Below are 18,608 nucleotides of genomic sequence, written 5' to 3' on the forward strand. Positions count from 1 at the left end.
CTCGGGGAGCTTTTCGTGTTTGTACCTCTGCTAACTCGTAGCTTCGTGGTGCTTTTCCTATTTCATTCCCTGGCCACGGAGAATGTACCCCCTTCTCGCGGCATAATTGGACCCTAGATGACTCAACTCATAACGTGTCTATATTTTTGTTTCTCTTAATGTATTTGAGTTTATTCTATTTCTTGGCAATGAACGTGTTACAAACCTTTGTCCTATTTGTATATTATATAAGTAAAATTTCTTGATTTTAATGTAGTCTGTTTCAGTATGACTCATTACCTGTTGTTATATTATTATGTCTTTGTCGTTTTCATCAGTGGCAAACTGATGCGCAAAATAATAAATGTATTCAAAAATTTTTTTAAAAAAAAGAGCATGTCTCGGACAGGCCGCAGCAAAAGGAGCGATCGAGTCTGGTACACGTACCAGTCCGGGACACGTACTCAGGCACATGCCGCCCGTGCCGCCGGATCGGGACTTAGAAAAATTCCGCGAAGGCGGCTCTGATTTCCAGACCCCAGCACGCGCCCGAGGGGGGATCAATAAAAGCCGAGAAGGGGGGGGGGGGGGCGTCAAGGCCCAAAGTCCCAGCCGCGGGCCGGGCAGCCTATCCGCGAGCCTCCGGCTACACCCCGGCGGTAACCCGTTCGGTCGTGCGGAGGGGCAGCAGCGAGTGCTGGCCCACCCCCTCCTGGCCGCATCACGCCCTCAGTCCTGCAGGTCCCATCTCCGGAGGGAGAACGGGCCACGAACCTCCGAACCCGCACCGCCAGCACGATCCTGACAGCGCCGCCAACCTCGTGGAAGTCAGCCGCGGGCATCCCGGCCGCTTCCCCTCCCTGGACGCTCAGCGAGGACGGAACAATATAAAAGCGGCGGCCCGGTAGCTCCGGACAACCCGAAGGTCATGGGACTGATCCGGGCAATGGCCGCAAGGGCATCCCATCGCCGCCGGGAGGGCCTATCGCGTTGCCCTACCCCTCCTCCCCACGGCTTTCCGAGGTCTCTCTGGGCCGCCCACGGTCTCCTGCCGTACATTCCCCGGTGCCCGCTCCCACACGGTGCCCGCTCCCACACCTCGAGACCTCTCCACTGCCCCGGACTGAGCCGCAGCCGCGTGCGCAGGGCCGGCACGGCTTGGTGAGGCTGAGCCCGTGCGTGGTCCAGGGATCCTCGTTTTCATCCCCTTCGGGCAACTTTCCTCCAAGACCACCCTCCTGGTCGTGCGCGCGCCGTTGGGGGGTCCACCCACGTTTTGCGTGCACGCCCCCTCCATCCTGTCACCACAGACGCCCCCGTACCCCGAAGACCGGTCTTTGCCGCGTGGGCATAGCCCCTTGGGGTGCCTTCGCGCTCGTGAGGAAGAAAGGATTCCACGGGCCGGACCGTCCCTGCGCGGGCGGGCCCCTGGTGGGGAGACCCCACGAGAGTTCCCAGGAGGAATCGTCTTGCATCTGGGTTTTACCTTTTTATTGTCGTCTGAGCATCCCTGCTTCGCGGAGGCCCTCCACCGCCTTCTCTCTGCGCATCACTGCTCCCTACCCAGTCGCCAGCCAACCGCGCTAAGCCCCGCCCGCCCGGCGCGCCTCGCCACGCATGTGCCGTCACTCTCTGCGGGCGATAGGCCGGGGTGGGGGTGCCAGGCTTTGGTGACTAAATAAGAGGGAGGGATCAGACGCTGCCCAGAGGCCACGACCCATTCACAGGTCGGCCCCTTTCTATGGTAGTCCTCTGCCTACCATGGTGACCACGGGTGACGGAGGTGACGGAGAATCAGGGTGTGATTTTGGAGAAGGAGCCTGAGAAACGCCTACTACACAAATTACCCACTATCAACCCTGGGAGGTAGTGACAAAAGCATGCAAAACCCGGTAAGTAGAAGGAGTCCACTTTAAATCCCTTAAGGCAGCGGTTCTCAACCTGTGGGTCGAAACCCCTTTGGGGGTCGAACGACCATTTTACGGGGCCGCCTAAGACCATCGAAAAACATATATAATTACATATTGTTTTGTGATTAATCACTATGCTTTAATTAATTATGTTCAATTTGTAACAATGAAATTGGGGGTCACCACAAAATGAGGAACTGTATTAAAGGGTCGCGGCCTTAGGAAGGTTGAGAACCACTGCTTTAAGGAGATATTCTATGGCTAGAGGTGAAATTCTCAGGCCTGCGCAAGAGGACCAGTGAAAGCATTTACCAAGAATGTTTTCATTAATCAAGAACTAAAGTCGGAGGTTCCAAGATCATCAGATACAGTCATAGTTCAGACCATAAAGGATGCCCACTGGCTTAATCCCATGACCCACAGCCAGAGACTATGAACCAAAATCTGAACCCCATTAGTGATGGGAATCAGGGATTGTCACTATTCCCCACGAAGGAGGAATTCCCATTAAGTCCGGGACATAAAAAAACACACACAAAAAAAACCCCCAAAACACTTGAAAACAATATGCTTCATAGATTTAAGAAATTGCTCCTAGATAATACCAGGTCAAAAAAAGAAAAGTCATAATAGGAATTTAAACGTTAAATAGAAATTAATTATAATGAAAACATCTGTACTATCTTCCAAAATATGAGATACAGTGAAAATGGCATTAAATGTTGATATTAGAAAAAAGGCTAACAAATTAATGAACAAAGTGTGCAATTTAAGTTAGAAAAAGAACAATGCAGACACACCATGAAGGATAAAATCTTATATCTCAATAGATGCAGAAAAAGCATTTGACAAAATTGTATATTTATGATTAAAATTCTCAACAAAATGGGTATATAGGGAATATACTTCAACATAAAAAAGGCCATATGACAAGCCCACAGGTAACATTGTACTCAACAGTGAAAAATGAACGCTTTCTCTGTAAGATCAGGAATAAGACATAGGTGCCCACTCTCACCACTTATATTCAACACAGTATGAGAAATCCTGGAGAGAGTAACTAGACAAGAAATAAAAGGCAACCAAAATCGGATAGGAAGTAAAACTCACTATTGTAGATGACATATTATATATTAGAAAATCCAAAAGACTCCACCAAAAAACAAAATTAATTGACTTCAGTGAAGTTGATGGCTATAAAATCAGTATACACAAATCTGTTATGTTTCTTCACACTAATAATGAACCAGCAGAAAGACAAATTGCAAAAACAATCCCATAAAATACCTATAAATAAATTAAACCGAGATAAAAGACCTGCAAACTGTAAGACATTGATAAAAATTAAAAACACAAAGTAACAATATCCCATGCTCATGGATTGAAGAATTAATACTGTTAAAAAACCTGTATTACCCGAAGCAATCTACAGATTCAATGCAATGCTTATAAAAACTCTATTTTTTCACAAAAATAGAACAATCCTAAATTTTTTTTAAAATATATTTTATTGATTTTCCACAGAGAGGAAGGGAGAGAGATAGAGAGCCAGAAACATCGATGAGAGAGAAACATCGATCAGCCGCCTCCTGCACATCTCCCACTGGGGATATGCCCGCAACCCAGCCACATGCCCTTGACCGGAACCGAACCTGGGACCCTTCAGTCCGCAGGCCGACGCTCCATCCACTGAGCCAAACCGGCTTCGGCAATCCTAAATTCTTTATGGAACTACATAAGACCCTCAAATAGCCAAAACAAGATTGAGATTGAGAGCGAAGAACAAAGTTAGAGGCATCATGCTTCCTGATTTCAACCTACATTACAAAGCTACAGTAATCTAAATGGTATGGTATTAGGATAAAACCAGAGAAATAGATCAATGGAACAGAATAGAAAGTCCAGAAATAAACCCATGCATACACGGTTAATGAATTTATGACAAAGGAACCAAAAAAACAATGGGGGAAAGGCAGTTTTTAATAAATGGTACTGTAAAAAGTGGACAGCCACCTAAAAAAGAACTAAACTAGACCACTACCTTAAACCATATACAAAATTAACTCAAAGTGAATTAAATACTTGAATGTAAGATCTGAAACCATAAAACTAGAAGTAAAAAGCGGTAAGCTCTTTGACACTGATTTCGACAATGATATTTTGGATTTGACATCAAAAGCAAAGGCAACAACATCAAATCTAAACAAGTGGGATTACATCAAACTAAAAAGCTTTTGCACAGCAAAAATAACCATCAACAAAATGGAAAAACAACCTGTCAAATAGGAGAAAATACAGGGTGTCCCCCAAAAATGTATATACACTTTAACAGCTTGTAGCTCAATTAATGTTTCTTTTCAGATTTAACCCATTGGCATTATTATAATTATTCAAAATGTGTATACATTTTTGGGACACCCTATATTTGTAAGTCATCTGTTAGGGATTAATATCCAAAATATATAAAGAACTCATACAACTCAATAGCAAAAAAAAAAAAAAAAAATCCATTTTAAAAATATACTGAGAATCCGAAGACATTTTTCCAAAGAAGACATACAGGTGGCCTACAGCTACACTAAATGAATGGTGCTCAACATCACTAATCAGGGGAAGGCAAATCAAAACCACAGCGAAATATCACCTCTTACCTGGTAGAATGGCTATTATCAAAAACACAAGAAATAACACGTTTTAACAAGAAAGGAGGGGAAAAGAAACTCTTGCACACTTGCTGGGATTGTAAATTGGTGCAGCCGCTATGGAAAAGAGTACAAAGTTTACTCAAATAATAACAGAACTCATACCATACAATTCCACAGGACGATGCCCAACCAACAGAGCCACACCTGCCAAGGCTAAGGAAAGCTTTTAAAGATAATATTCACAGTAACGTTCTTCAGGAAGATGTGTTAAGTGGGGATTTGGTTACTAAAGCTTTGTCTTTGTCTATAGTCCCTTAACACTAGATTGCCCAAGGAAGTCATTTTGACTGCTTTTTAATTTCAATTAGAAAAACAATTATGTATATAAGGACACAATGTCTTAGAATTTTGTGACTTTTTGTACAACATATAAATGCATTTATTAATAATTGTAGTTACCTCCCCCTCCTTCATTTCCGGTATATATATATGTGTTATACCTATATTGCCCAAAAGCAGTCATTTTGACTGCTGGGGGGGGGGGGGGATTTTAAATAATCAAATGACTCTTATTATTGAATTGAGTAATAACAGTTCGGCTCTGTATTGAAATAACAGTTTTCATTTTTTTTTGATTACCGTCACATAACATACAAGTACATGATAAATTGTCGATACTTGATAAGTTGCAGTTGCTCAATAAGGTAAACTAGTACTTGGTATTCGAATCTTTATGCAGTGATACTTGTTCTAATAGGTTGTTTATTGGATTTCTTTTGCTCCCTAAATTCATGAAAGAAATGTCGAAGGGAAGGGAGTTACCGGAAAAGCTAACGGACATAAGTGAAGAGTGCTCCGATACAGAATCAGATGCAGCAAATTCTGAGGTATCATCTGAAAATGAAGCGGATTATATTCAAAGTGAAACATCTGACACTGAAGATAGCGATGAAGAGTCGATCACCAATGATGAAAAGGAAAGTGCCATCAATATGCCCAGGACAAGGTGTAGGGTGCTAAGTAGTTCAGACTCTGATGAAGAAACTGAACACACCGTTCAGGAGACCGAAGCAGCTGCCGATGGTACTGTGTGGTCAAAATTTGACGAAGGTGGTATTCCTGGAAGGTTACCATGTACTTGTATTTTCAAGGGTGTGAAAGGGCCAACAGGCTACGCAAAAAGGAACATTATGGCAGATAATCTTATCAGTGCATTCTCGTTGATAATAGATAACTATATTATCAAACATATAAAGAAGTGCACAGAAGAAGAAGGCTGCCGAATTTTGAGGAATGACTGGACAACAACATTACCGGAAATACGTGCATTTATTGGGATTTTATATGCTTGTGGAGCCTACGAGGCAAAAAATTTAAAACTCAGTTATTTATGGTCAGCAAAGTGGGGTCCCGAATTCTTCAGGAAAACTATGGCCAGAGAAAAGTTCAAGCAAATCCTATGATTTATTCCTTTTGACAGAAGAACCGAAAGAAGTAGGCACCTACAAACAAATAAGTTTGCCTTGGTTTCGGAAGTATGGGACAAGTTCATTGAAAAGAGTCAAGCTTGCTATCAACCAGGGCAAAATATAACAGTTGACGAGCAATTATTTCCGTCAAAAGCCAGGTGCAGGTTTACACAGTATATGCCTAATAAACCCAACAAATTTGGCATCAAATTTTGGCTTGCATCAGATGTTAGTAGCAAATATGTTTTGAATGGTTTTCCTTATTTGGGGAAAGATGAACAGCAACCATCAATGCTTCTCAGTGAACACGTTGTTCTGAAACTTGTCGAGCCATATACAGGTTGTGGAAGAAATGTCACGACCGATAACTTTTTCACCAGCATGTCACTCGCGACAAAATTACTGGCCAAACAAACAACTCTAGTTGGAACTATTAGAGGAAACAAAAGAGAACTGCCCAAAGCAGCCAAACAAACGAAGGATAACATGCCTCGTTTTTCCACTCTGCTATACAAATCAGAGAATTGTGTTCTTACAATGTATAAAAGCAAACCAAATAAAAGAGTAGCTGTTCTAAGTTCTAGGCATAAATTTGTGAAAATTGATAAGAGTAATAAAAAAATGTTACCGGAATCTATTCAATTTTATAACAGCACAAAATTTGGAGTTGATATGGTGGATCAAATGGCCAGAAAATACGCAGTAAAAGCTAGTTCTCGTAGATGGCCCCTCCAAATATTTTTCAATATTTTAGATTTGGCTGCTATAAATGCTTGGATCCTTTACAAAGAAACTACGGGAATACAAATACAACGAAAAGAGTTCTTGTTTCAATTAGCAGAACAGCTTTCCACCGAATACAGAGCTGCAAGACAGAAAAATTCATCAGAACATGAAGACCCACAAAGATCAACTGCAACATCATCAAATGCAACCCATTCTAAGAAACGCAAAATTTGTCAAGTACGACTTTGCCACAACAACAAAACAAATAATATATGTGAAAAATGTCAAAAGTATGTTTGTGGAAGATGTACACATAAAAAGATTTCCACTTTCATTTGCATGAAATGTACAAATAATAATGCATAAATTATTTTTTTTCCAAGTGAGGTACATTTTTTTTGTTAATATTTACTAATACCTTGTTATATAACTGTAAATACTATACAAAATATTAAAAATTAATTTTAAACAAATTTCTTTACACATTAGTTATTCTTTCACAATGCAGTCATTTTGACTGCTTTTGGGCAATATAGGTATATACTAAATTTCAGTCTTTCTAGTGTTAAGAGCTGTTTTAATATTATCAGCTGGTCCTAGCCGGTTTGGCTCAGTGGATAGAGCATCAGCCTGCGAACTGAAAGGTCCTGGGTTCGATCCCCAGTGGGGGAATTGCAGGAGGCAGCCAATCCATGATTCTTTCTCATCACCGATGTTTCTATCTCTCTCTCCCTCTTCCTTCCTCTCTAAAATCAATAAAAATGTATTAAAAAAACACACACACACAAATGTATTATTCCGCCTCCATGTAGCAAAAAGTATACTTGTACAATGTTTATATATGTAAATATATATATCCAGTTAGAATGAAGACAGAAGATCCAGAGATATAAAAAGAATCCACCATTAAGAAAATGAAATTCAAGAAGAGTAAATATGATTCCTTGTATTTAAGTTCAAACAACTGCTTTCAGTTAAGCATAAATGGGGAAGGACTGGTTTAATAAGGCCTCTAATGATAAAAGCCCTGAGAGCTATTGTCAATTGCCCATAAACATGTTTCTCTCGTTTTAAAAACTGCAAAGGGTATCTTAAATTGCATTTTCAAAATATGCTGTCTGTAAACACCCCATTTTGTAATAGCCAGATAATATGTTCTAAAAGGGAACACTGGTAAGTTCAAAGAGGCCCACAGAAGTGAAAAGAACCACGGCAAAGAAAAAACCAAGGGTATTTAACCTGTAGAAGCAGAAATTCACAGGGAAACCAAAGTAAGAATTTTTCCAAATGTTTAAAATGGGGGCCACATATTTAAATTCCTGTAAGACCAGATAAATTAATGATGTGGACTTGGCGTAGTGCATTGTGTATATCATATGCCACAACTCAGCGTCAACTGTTTGCTATTCAAAATGCCAGCCCAGCATCAACAAAATTTCACATTTTTAAAAGATTATACAATTCCTAAAAGAAATCTCAATTTTAAAATGTTAACTTAAGTTTCAGTTTTAAAATTAAACCTAAGGGTTCTGGAACCAATTCCAATGTGGGGGTGTAGTTCCCCCACACCAGCGACACGCAATTCTCCGACACCAGCTAGGTGTCCTAACTTTCAACTCAATTCTGGCACTATCTACCAAAGATAGCAAATTCCACAGTTTAGGTGCTCAGTCCTTCAAGACTGCTCTGTGATTCAGATGCCAATCACGACTCACCGACTACAGACTGGAGGGTCCCATGACGCCCTCCTTAAACTTCAGGTGCCAATTGCAAGTTCCGGTTATTACCTGTACTTCTGAGCGACTAACTATAAACCAGAGATTTCCACGACCCCTTCCTAGGGTTCGAGTAATTTGCTAGCATGGCTCGGGAAACCAGTTTACTCACTAGGTCATTAGTTTGTTACAGAGGATATTGAACGATACGAACCAACTGGGGGATGAAGACACAGGCAATGTCCTGATTAGAAGAACACCTATCTTCCTGGAATCCGGGGATGGGTTCTGTAGACAAACCCCCTCCTTTTGAGGGTTTTATGGTCGCTTCATTACACAGGCCTCTCTAATTAACTCATTGGCTATTGGTGATTGATTCAATCTCCAGCCAATTTTCCCTACCCGGAAAACAGGGGGTGGGACTAAGAGTTCCAACCCTCTACTCTGGATTGGTTCCCCTGACAACCCATCTTCAGGTGCTTTCCCAAAATCATCGTATTAACATAAACCCAGCTGTGGCAGAAAGGGGCTTGATTTGAATAACAAGACACCCATTTCACCTTTATGGCTCTGAAGCAGTTTTTCAGGAATTGAGATCAAGAGACCAAATATTATAACAAAAAATGCTCCCATTGCTCTTATCATTCAGGAAATTAGGTATTGTGAGTCAGGAACTGTAGATAAGACCAAACATAGGAAAAATATATTTGGGGTTATCTGAATGACCAAATATATATTTATTGTAAATCACAATATTGCAAACCTTTTCTTAATCATCACTACATACAATATTTGAAAAATAGTCATTGTTCTTCATTGAGTACAGAGACTCATCTGCTTTAGAAGATCATTTATAAGTGGAATATTTTTACCTTAAAAAATGAGTACAGACAGACCTAGCCGGTTGCTCAGTGGTTAGAGTGTTGGCCCTTGGATTGAAAGGTCTCAGGTTTGATTCCTGGTCAAGGGCACATACATCAGTTTCAGGCTTGATCCCTGGTCTGGTTGGGGCGTGTGTGAGAGGCAACCAATCCATGTGTCTCTCTCACATAGATGTTTCTCCCCCTCCCTCCCACTCTCTCTAAAAATCAATGGAAAAAATATCTTCGGGTGAGGATTAACAAAAAAACACAAATGAGTAAAATTTTTAATGTCTTTGTAAAATATACATTATGAATATGAAACAAGCAAACAAAAAAAGTAGGTAGGTAGGGGCGGGACCATGGGAAGGGAAAGTAAAACCCAAAAACTCAACTAGGCGGATTTACTAAGACACCCCAACTAGGTGGGGAAGGAAGGGTGCACGGGAGAGGAATGAACTTTAAAATGTATGGATATTGCTTAGACTGGCAGCTTGCAGATAACCACTCAGAAACTAACAAGCATACACATAAAAAAGCGCAAGTGGCTTCCTCTCTCCCCTCCCCAGTCACAGAGCACAATGGATATCTGGAATTCCTGCTGTGAGGGCGCACATCCCTGTGCCCACATGGCTTATGGCCTTGTAGGACTCTATACATGGACTATTAGACTTTAATTAGCTTGGATGCACTCACTGAATTTTGCTCCCGCTAACTGTTTTTGTCTGCAACTTCATTCTTTGATTTCGGTGAGACAATGAACTCGGACTCAGATATCCACATTTTGGTTTCAAATACACAAAAATACACACAGCAAAATAAAGTATTATAAAGTAAATACCATTATACAGCAAACACGACTTTCTCCCATAAGTCCTCACACGCCTCTTCCCAACCCCTCCTTCCTCCCTGCTTGAGACAACCACTCACCTGACTTCTATTTGTCTGAAATGTCTCACAGCCTGAAATGAAGATGGTCAAGGCTGCATGTAATGTTCTACATTAGGTATTTTCTTTCAGCATTTAAAGAGAGATCATGGTGTCTTCTGGCTTGCCATTGTCTCTATTGTGAAGTTAGCCTTGTTGCTTTGGAGTGATTTTCTTCCCATTTACCCTGTGTGGCATTCATTGAGCTTCTTGAAACTCTGGCCTGGTGTCTTTTATTAGTCTTGGAAATTTTTTATATTAGATTTCAAATATTACTCTGTCCAATTCTTTTTGTTCTCCTGCTCTGGGTTTCAAGTACACAAGTTAAATATTAACATTATATCCCCTATGTCTGTTATGCTGCTTATTTTATTTTTTTTTTGTATTTTCCAACCTTTTACCTCTCTGAACTTAATTCTAGGCGGTTTCTTTACAACATTTCAGCTGTGTCCTGTCTGCTATAAAATCCATCCACTAAATCCTTAAATTTATTGTTAAGTTTTAGAATTAATGCTTGATTTTCTTTTATGGTTTTTAATTTTTTGATGAATTTCTCGATCTTAAACATGTTAGGTTTCCTAGAAGCAGAGCCTGGGCTTGGAATTCTTGTGAAACTGCTATTATTAGGGGCAGAAATGGAATATTGGGGACCAGCTACAATTATAAGAAATATGAAACAATCTTCTCCAGCTCTTGCATGACTCGGTTAATTTCTCTTTTAAAAAAAGAACAAAAAATAGGGTAGGGGGGTAAGAAATATTAATCATGCTCTGTTATCTGTGATGGTTCTGTTCTGATTAGAGAAAGCACATTCTAACCTGAGTTGTATGCCCTGGGACATGGGAGCTAACATCCCAATGCAATGGAAAGATTTACAACCTGGTGGCTGAAACAATCTAGTCCCAGGGGCACCCGCTCTTTATCACCCCAAACCCCTATTGCCTGTAATCTGGTCCCAGGGTGCCCAGAGGCACCTGCTCTGTGCAAGGCCCCTCTCCCCACAGCCTGCATGATTTATAACCTGTAATGATATTATACCGTGCCTACTTTCCCATGCCTGTAATTCCTACTTTCCCACGTAATCTTTGTCCTTCTACTGAATATAAGCAGCTGGCTTACGGGGAGAGGCAGAGAAGATTTTTGTGGATCTATCAAAAACTGTGCTCTCCCATACTGCCAGCATTATTGGAATAAACACTCATATATGATTTAACCCTGTCTCTGCTTAATTGGCTCAAGTAGTGACAGGCAGCCCAGACCCCTTGGTTGTCTGGTTACCCTATTATTGAAGAAAGCTCTTAGATGGAACTCTTACAGGCAGGAGGGAGAAATAGAATAGTGGAGACTAGCTATAGTTATAAGAAATATTAATCACACTCTGTTAACCGTGATGGTTCGGTTCTGATTAAAGAAAGCATATTCTAACCTGGCTGGGAGTTGTACACCCCCAGGGATCTGGGAGTCAAGCTTGAATGCGGTCCATTCCCATCCGAGAACTGCCTATTATCATGGAAAGATTAACCATCTAGTTGCAGAAAGGAAACAATGGTATCTGGGATGTGCCTGCCCTTTGCAAACCCCTAGCCCACATTGCCTGTAATCTGTAACTATTATACCCATTTTCATTCTTTTTGCCTTATTCCTTTTGTATATTCATTTTTGTTCCCTTTGCCTACTTCTCATGTAATTTTTGTCCTTCCTACCCCATATAAGCAGCTGGCTTATGGTGGGAGAGGGAGATTTTCATGGATGACCTGCTACTCTCCCATGCTGCTGGCATTATTGGAATAAATGCTCCTTTATGATTCAACCCCATCTCTGCTCAATTGGCTCAAGTAGTGACAGGCACCACAGTCCCACTGGTTGTCTGGTTTCAAATTTTGTAAGAGAAGGAGGAAGGGACATGGGAGAAGCTTAAGGTGTTTATGTGGCTAAAGTCCTTACCCTGGTCCCGTAGGATGAAGCTCTGGAGCACACAATTGTCCTCCTTGAGGCAAGGATTGTGGGTGTGACTTAAATACTCCTGGATTCGTCAGTTACTGCCTTCGAGGGAGGAGAAGGGGGGGGGTGGGGGAGTTCATGCTAACCTCCTAGTTCAGCGGTTCTCAACCTGTGGGTCGAGACTCCTTTAGGGGTCGAACAACCCTTTCACAGGGGTCGCCTAAGACCATAGGAAAAACATGCCGGGGTCCAACCCCAACGGGTCCAGGGGTTCCCAAAGGCGTAGACGGAGTCGGCAAGGAAGGAATGACATGGAGGCAGCATTCAGTTGATCAGCAGCCTAGCCAGGATCTCTAGCCAGGATCTCCAGCCAAGTTCTGGTCTGGATCTCCAGAGAGGTTCTGCTTAGGATCTCCAGCTAGGTTCTGTGTCCATGTTCTCTTGCTAGGTTCTCCAGGTTCTCCAGCCAGGTTCTGTAGCCATGTTCCCTCGCTAGGTTCTCCAGCCAGGTTCTGTCCAGGTTCTCCAGCCAGGTTCAGTCACCAGGTTCTAGTCAGGTTCTCTTGCCAATTTCTGTAGTCAGGTTCAGTCCAGGATCTTTTGCCATGTTCTCTCCAGCGAAGTTCTTCTGTCTGTAGGTTCTGTGTAGGTTCTGTCTTCTTAGTTCGGTGTTCTAAGCTCTGTATTCTAAGTTCTGAGTTCTAAGTTCTGTCTCTTGCTGTCTTATTACATCTGTATTTATACCAGTTGATTCAATCCTATCAATCTCTATTACAAAGGGTAGGGCGTTTCTTATCTCCATTCCAGGGAGTAAAAGATTATGTAGCTTAAGCATGATTGTTCATAGTTAAAGTGATTAATTACCTGCCTGGCACTTAGTTAAGAGGTTTTATTCCCTCCCTAACTTCAGGGGAAAATCCCTACCTGGGGAAACAACCTTTCTCAGAGACCTTGGTTAAAACACATAGTGCCAAGAAGGTGAGCAAACATATTAAGAACAGTATGCCATATATGCCAGGTCCCTTGAAACAGCAAGCATGGACCGGCTCCCGGCAAATTCCCCCTTTTTTATTTTTTAAAAGCGGGCATTAAAAAGAAAAACCCCAAATGCTCTCTTATATCCATTTTAAGAGTAGGATTGGCGCTTTCCGCTGTTACCTGAGTCCTGATCTATCACCCCAGGGAGAGCTTGCCAATCCTGCACTTTCCCGGGGTGGAAAGGCTGTAGTGGGGTTAAGGATAAGGCTCCTTGGGCCTACCTTCTTCCATGCCTCTACATTTACCTTTCCGGCACCTTTCCTTCCTCAGAAAAGCATGGACGTATTTCTTGTATAAAACGTTCCATCTGACTGGGAGTAACCTTAATTCCTCTGCTAGCAAGCATATGTGTTAAAAGATCAATACAGAGTCTTTTTTCTTTAGACTCAGTATGGCACATCTTCTCAATCTAAGTTCTGTACTATCCACCTTCTTACCCTACTTATCCTCTATAGGGGGGTCTGTAGCACCCTGGTGGAGTCCTATCCATCCCGAGTGTGGGGGTTTTCAATGGGGGGGGGGGGGGCTTACCTAGGGGAATCCTGTTCCAGGGCTTCCCAAAGGTGTGGATGGAGTCGGCGAAGACTATCCACCCTCTTCCTATGGTGGAGTCTGATCCGTCCCGATTGTGGGGCAAAGACTATCCACCCTCTTCCTACGGTGGAGTCCTATCCGTCCCGAGTGCGGGGTGCTTACCTAGGGGTCCCTGTTCGGGCGCCATATGCCGGGGTCCAACCTCAGCAGGTCCAGGGGTTCCCAAATGTGTAGACGGGGTCGGCGAAGAAGGAAGGACACGGAGACAGTGTTCAGTTGATCAGCAGCCCATCCAGGATCTCCAGCCAAGTTCTGGTCTGGATCTCCAGAGAGGTTCTGCCTAGGATCTCCAGCCAGGTTCTGTGTCCATGTTCTCTTGCTAGGTTCTCCAGCCAGGTTCAGTCACCAGGTTCTAGTCAGGTTCTCTTGCCCATTTCTGTAGTCAGGTTCAGTCCAGGATCTTTTGCCATGTTCTCTCCAGCGAAGTTCTTCTGTCTGTAGGTTCTGTGTAGGTTCTGTCTTCTTAGTTCGGTGTTCTAAGCTCTGTATTCTAAGTTCTGAGTTCTAAGTTCTGTCTCTTGCTGTCTTATTACATCAGTATTTATACCAGTTGATTCAATCCTATCAATCTCTATTACAAAGGGTAGGGCGTTTCTTATCTCCATTCCAGGGAGTAAAAGATTATGTAGCTTAAGCATGATTGTTCATAGTTAAAGTGATTAATTACCTGCCTGGCACTTAGTTAAGAGGTTTTATTCCCTCCCTAACTTCAGGGGAAAATCCCTACCTGGGGAAACAACCTTTCTCAGAGACCTTGGTTAAAACACATAGTGCCAAGAAGGTGAGCAAACATATTAAGAACAGTATGCCATATATGCCAGGTCCCTTGAAACAGCAAGCATGGACCGGCTCCCGGCAAAAACACATATATAATTACATATTGTTTTTGTGATTAATCACTATGCTTTAATTATGTTCAATTTGTAACAATGAAATTGGGGATCACCACAACATGGTGGGAACTGTATTAAAGGGTCGTGGCATTAGGAAGGTTGAGAACCACTGTCCTAGGGATTCCAGGAGAGATGACCCCATCAAATGAGGACAGTTCTCCTGGCAATCGTAGGAGCAGTTAATACTTGGGGATGGGGATGGGGTTGGGGTAGAGTTGGAATGAGCAAATCCACCTAGTAAACAAAATCATGGTAGAGCACTACCAGTATATTAAGCATGTTCATGGTAAAGTGTGCAGCTGATTTTATATCTGGATCTGCCGAAGGCCTTTTGCTGTTGTCTATTATTTCTTTTGGTTTCAATCGATACCTTGTCTCCTTGTATGCTAGTTATTATTGAGTGCCAACATTGTATATAAAAAAATTCAAAAAAATTTGAGGCCTAGGATTTTCATTTTTCTCCAGAGATGATCTGATTGCCTCTGGCAAGCTGCTGGGAATCTTGAATCATCTTAATCCAGTCAGGGACTGAGGTGATTCAGAGTTTAGCTTCAATGTCACTGAAGCCCATTTTTTCCACTCTTACTCTGAAGTATACCTTTTTTTTAAAAAAAAAAACCACTTTTAAATAGATTTCAGAGAGGAAGGGAGAGAGGAGATAGAAATATCAATGAGAGGAAATCATTGATCGGCTGCCTCCTGCACGCCCCCTACTGGGGATTGAACCCACAACCAGGGCATGTGCCCTTGACCGGAATCAAACCGGGGACCTTTGGGTTCACAGGTCAACACTCTATCCACTGAGCAAAACCAGCCAGGGCTGAAGTATAGCTTTTTAGAGTGCCTTGGTAGTCCATATTCTCCAATTTTTTAGCCCCTAGCTCTGTGAATCTATCAAAAACTGTGCTTTACTCTATCAGCCTCTCATTGTTTCTTTCAGATTTGGTTCACAATTCTGGAAGAAAAGTTGGCATTCCAGCTTTCCTCCTTCATTTAGATCTTGGCCCTGTAATTCTTTTTTTTTTTAATATATTTTATTGATTTTTTTTTTTACAGAGAGGAAGGAAGAGGGATAGAGAGTTAGAAACATGGATGAGAGAGAAACATCGATCAGCTGCCTCCTGCAGCTGGGGATGTGCCCGCAGCCAAGGTATATCCCCCGACCGGAATTGAACCCGGGACCCTTGAGTCCGCAGGCTGACGCTCCACTGAGCCAAACTGGCTAGGGCGGCCCTGTAATTCTTCATTACCTGGTGTTATGAGCTTAGCGACCCCCTCCACCCCCTTCATATGTTAAAGTCCTAACCCTTAGTATCTCAGAATGTGGCTGCCTTGGAAGACAGGTCCTTTAAAAAGTTAATTAAGTTAAAATAAGTCCATTGTGAGGGTTCTAATCAAATATGACTGGTGTCTTTATAAGAGGCAATTTGGTATGCATGCTATATATTTTTTTGCGTCTCTGTGCATAAATGAGATTGACATACATTTTTCTTTCTGTATATAGATAATGCATTTGGCATCGAAATTATACTAGCATTAAAAGCAGTTGGGCAGATGTCATTTCGTATCTCTAAAAGTGTATAGGATTGTCATTAAAACTAGAATGTTCTTTGTTGACATTTTCTTAAAGCAGTGGTTCTCAACCTTCCTAATGCCGCGACCCTTTAATACAGTTCCTCATGTTGTGGTGACCCCCAACCATAAAATTATTTTCTTTGCTACTTCATAACTGTAATTTTGCTAGTTATGAATCGTAATGTAAATATCTGATATGCAGGATGTATTTAGGTGACCCCTTGAAAGGGTCATTCGACCCACAAAGGGGTCACGACCCACAGGTTGAGAACCGCTGTCTTAAAGTATGATTTAAATTAATTTGTTGCCGAAACCGGTTTGGCTCAGTGGATAGAGCGTCAGCCTTCGGACTGAGGGGTCCCGGGTTCGATTCCGGTCAAGGGCATGTACCTGGGTTGCGGGCACAGGATGTGCAGGAGGCAGCTGGTCGATGTTTCTCTCTCATCGATGTTTCTAACTCTATCTCTCTCCCTTCCTCTCTGTGAAAAATCAATAAAATATATTAAAAATAAATAAATTAATTAATTAATTTGTTATAGGACTATTTAGATATTTTTTTATTACTGCAAGTGTCAGTTTTGGAAAGTTGGAGAATCTTAAGATAGTATTTTATACAAGCTGCACATTAAAATCATTTGGGACCTTTAAATGATTCCAATTTAATCTGGGTATTAATTAGTGCTTTGTAAAAAAATTATTTTAATTTTTAAAAATATATCTTTAAATCATTGTGGCTTTAATTTTATAGGCCTTCCTTCCCCTGGCTGCTGGCATCAGTTTTCCTCTGGTACCCAGGACCCAGGCCTTTGGTCCGGCCGCAGTGGAGAAGCCAAGCCTCAAGGTTAGACTTTTCCCCTCTGGCCGCAGCAAGGCTTGGCTTCTCAGCTGCAGCCGCAGCGAGGCTTGGCTTCTCCGCTGCAGTTGCAGCAGAGAAGCCAAGCCTCTTCAGTCTTCAGTCATCACTCTGGCTGGAACCTTTAGTCTTCGCTCCATGCCTGTGTATGCAAATTAACCGCCATCTTTGTTGGGTTAATTTGCATAGTCGCTCTGATTGGCTGGTGGGCGTAGCAGAATGACACCAATTTGCATGTTTCTCTTTTATTAGTGTAGATATTTAATACATATTTTTATTATATATTACATATAAATGAATATAATTACTGGTATATAATCAAAATTTTAATTAATGGAAGTCAAACACACTAAGATGTCACTTCTACCCTTTTCTCTCAGTCTCTTAGAAATCACCATTTTCATTAGGTTCACATTAATCTAGCCAGTGCTTTTTATTCAAATACAAGTGCATAATGCATATTTATACACACATACATTCTTATTCCCCATGTCATACAAAAAGGGAACATATTTTAACAGAAGTCACTGTCTGTGCACTTACTCTGAGGCTGCAACTATTCATGGGCCAAGTTATGAGAGCATGAACCCTTAATGTACAACTTTAGAAGAATTAAGATTTTAAAACAGAAACCTACAACTGGAATACACATACCTGTTTGATCAGGATAGTCACAGTTTACACTTGTGCTCCTGGCATAATTATCAGTAGGAAGTCCCTCATATAACAGTAATTGTGGAAATGCTTAAAGACCTCTAAAAGCCAAAAGAATTCATTCTTTAAGCCCTGTGACTGGTTTTGGAAAAAAGTGGTACTATGTAAATTTTCTGTGCCTACCAAGAATTAATTGCTACATTTTGTTTATATTTTAAATACATTATTGTAAGAACTGCTGCTTTGGGGATGGATACTCAGTATGAAGACGTAGCAGGGAGCAAGATCTGAGAGCACTGGAAGGTTCTACATTAAATACATAGATATTTCTTCTATCATCTGCCACCACGTCTAAAATGTCTCTGTAGTCCAAACTCATTTGAGTTCTAATTTCTCCTTTAGTTCTCTATTAAACTGGACTAGTACCACACAAACTATTAATGACATACCTGACCAGAAGGGAGCTGGCATTGGCATTTGGAAGTAAAGCCCCCAGGACAGGAGCAAGATGGAAGGAAGGGTTCCTGGTGCTCAACAAGAGGCTGAAAAGTCAAGCTCTGCTTAAGGCGACCATGGCAAATCTTAGTATCTTAAGTGACACCTGGCATTTGCACCTTTGTTTTCCTCAAGAGATAATTCTACCGTAGAAGTCATAAAAGCTTGAAAAAAATCAAATCTGTGTGGCCTGGCCAGTGTGGCTCAGTGGGTGAGCATTGACCTATGAACCAGGAGGTCATGGTTCGATTCCCTATCAGGGCACATGCCCAAGGTATGGCCTTGATCTCCAGTAGAGGGCACTCATCGTTGGTGTTTCTCTCCCTGTCCCTGT

The 18,608-nt window shown here is 41.8% G+C and overlaps 1 long non-coding RNA gene across 1 annotated transcript in view; it reads right to left on the minus strand.

Annotated features, from left to right (window-relative positions):
- LOC118664862 overlaps positions 1 to 1,572 on the minus strand; it is a 153,412-nt gene extending 151,840 nt beyond the window's left edge. Inside the window, exon 1 of the long non-coding RNA XR_004970437.1 lies at positions 1,466 to 1,572. This is a non-coding gene — a long non-coding RNA (uncharacterized LOC118664862). The remainder of the gene's footprint in view (positions 1 to 1,465) is intronic.
- Between the last annotated feature and the right edge of the window lie 17,036 nt (positions 1,573 to 18,608).

This window comes from Myotis myotis, unplaced genomic scaffold (assembly GCF_014108235.1).
Source record: "Myotis myotis isolate mMyoMyo1 unplaced genomic scaffold, mMyoMyo1.p scaffold_m19_p_10, whole genome shotgun sequence".
Classification (NCBI taxonomy): domain Eukaryota; kingdom Metazoa; phylum Chordata; class Mammalia; order Chiroptera; family Vespertilionidae; genus Myotis; species Myotis myotis.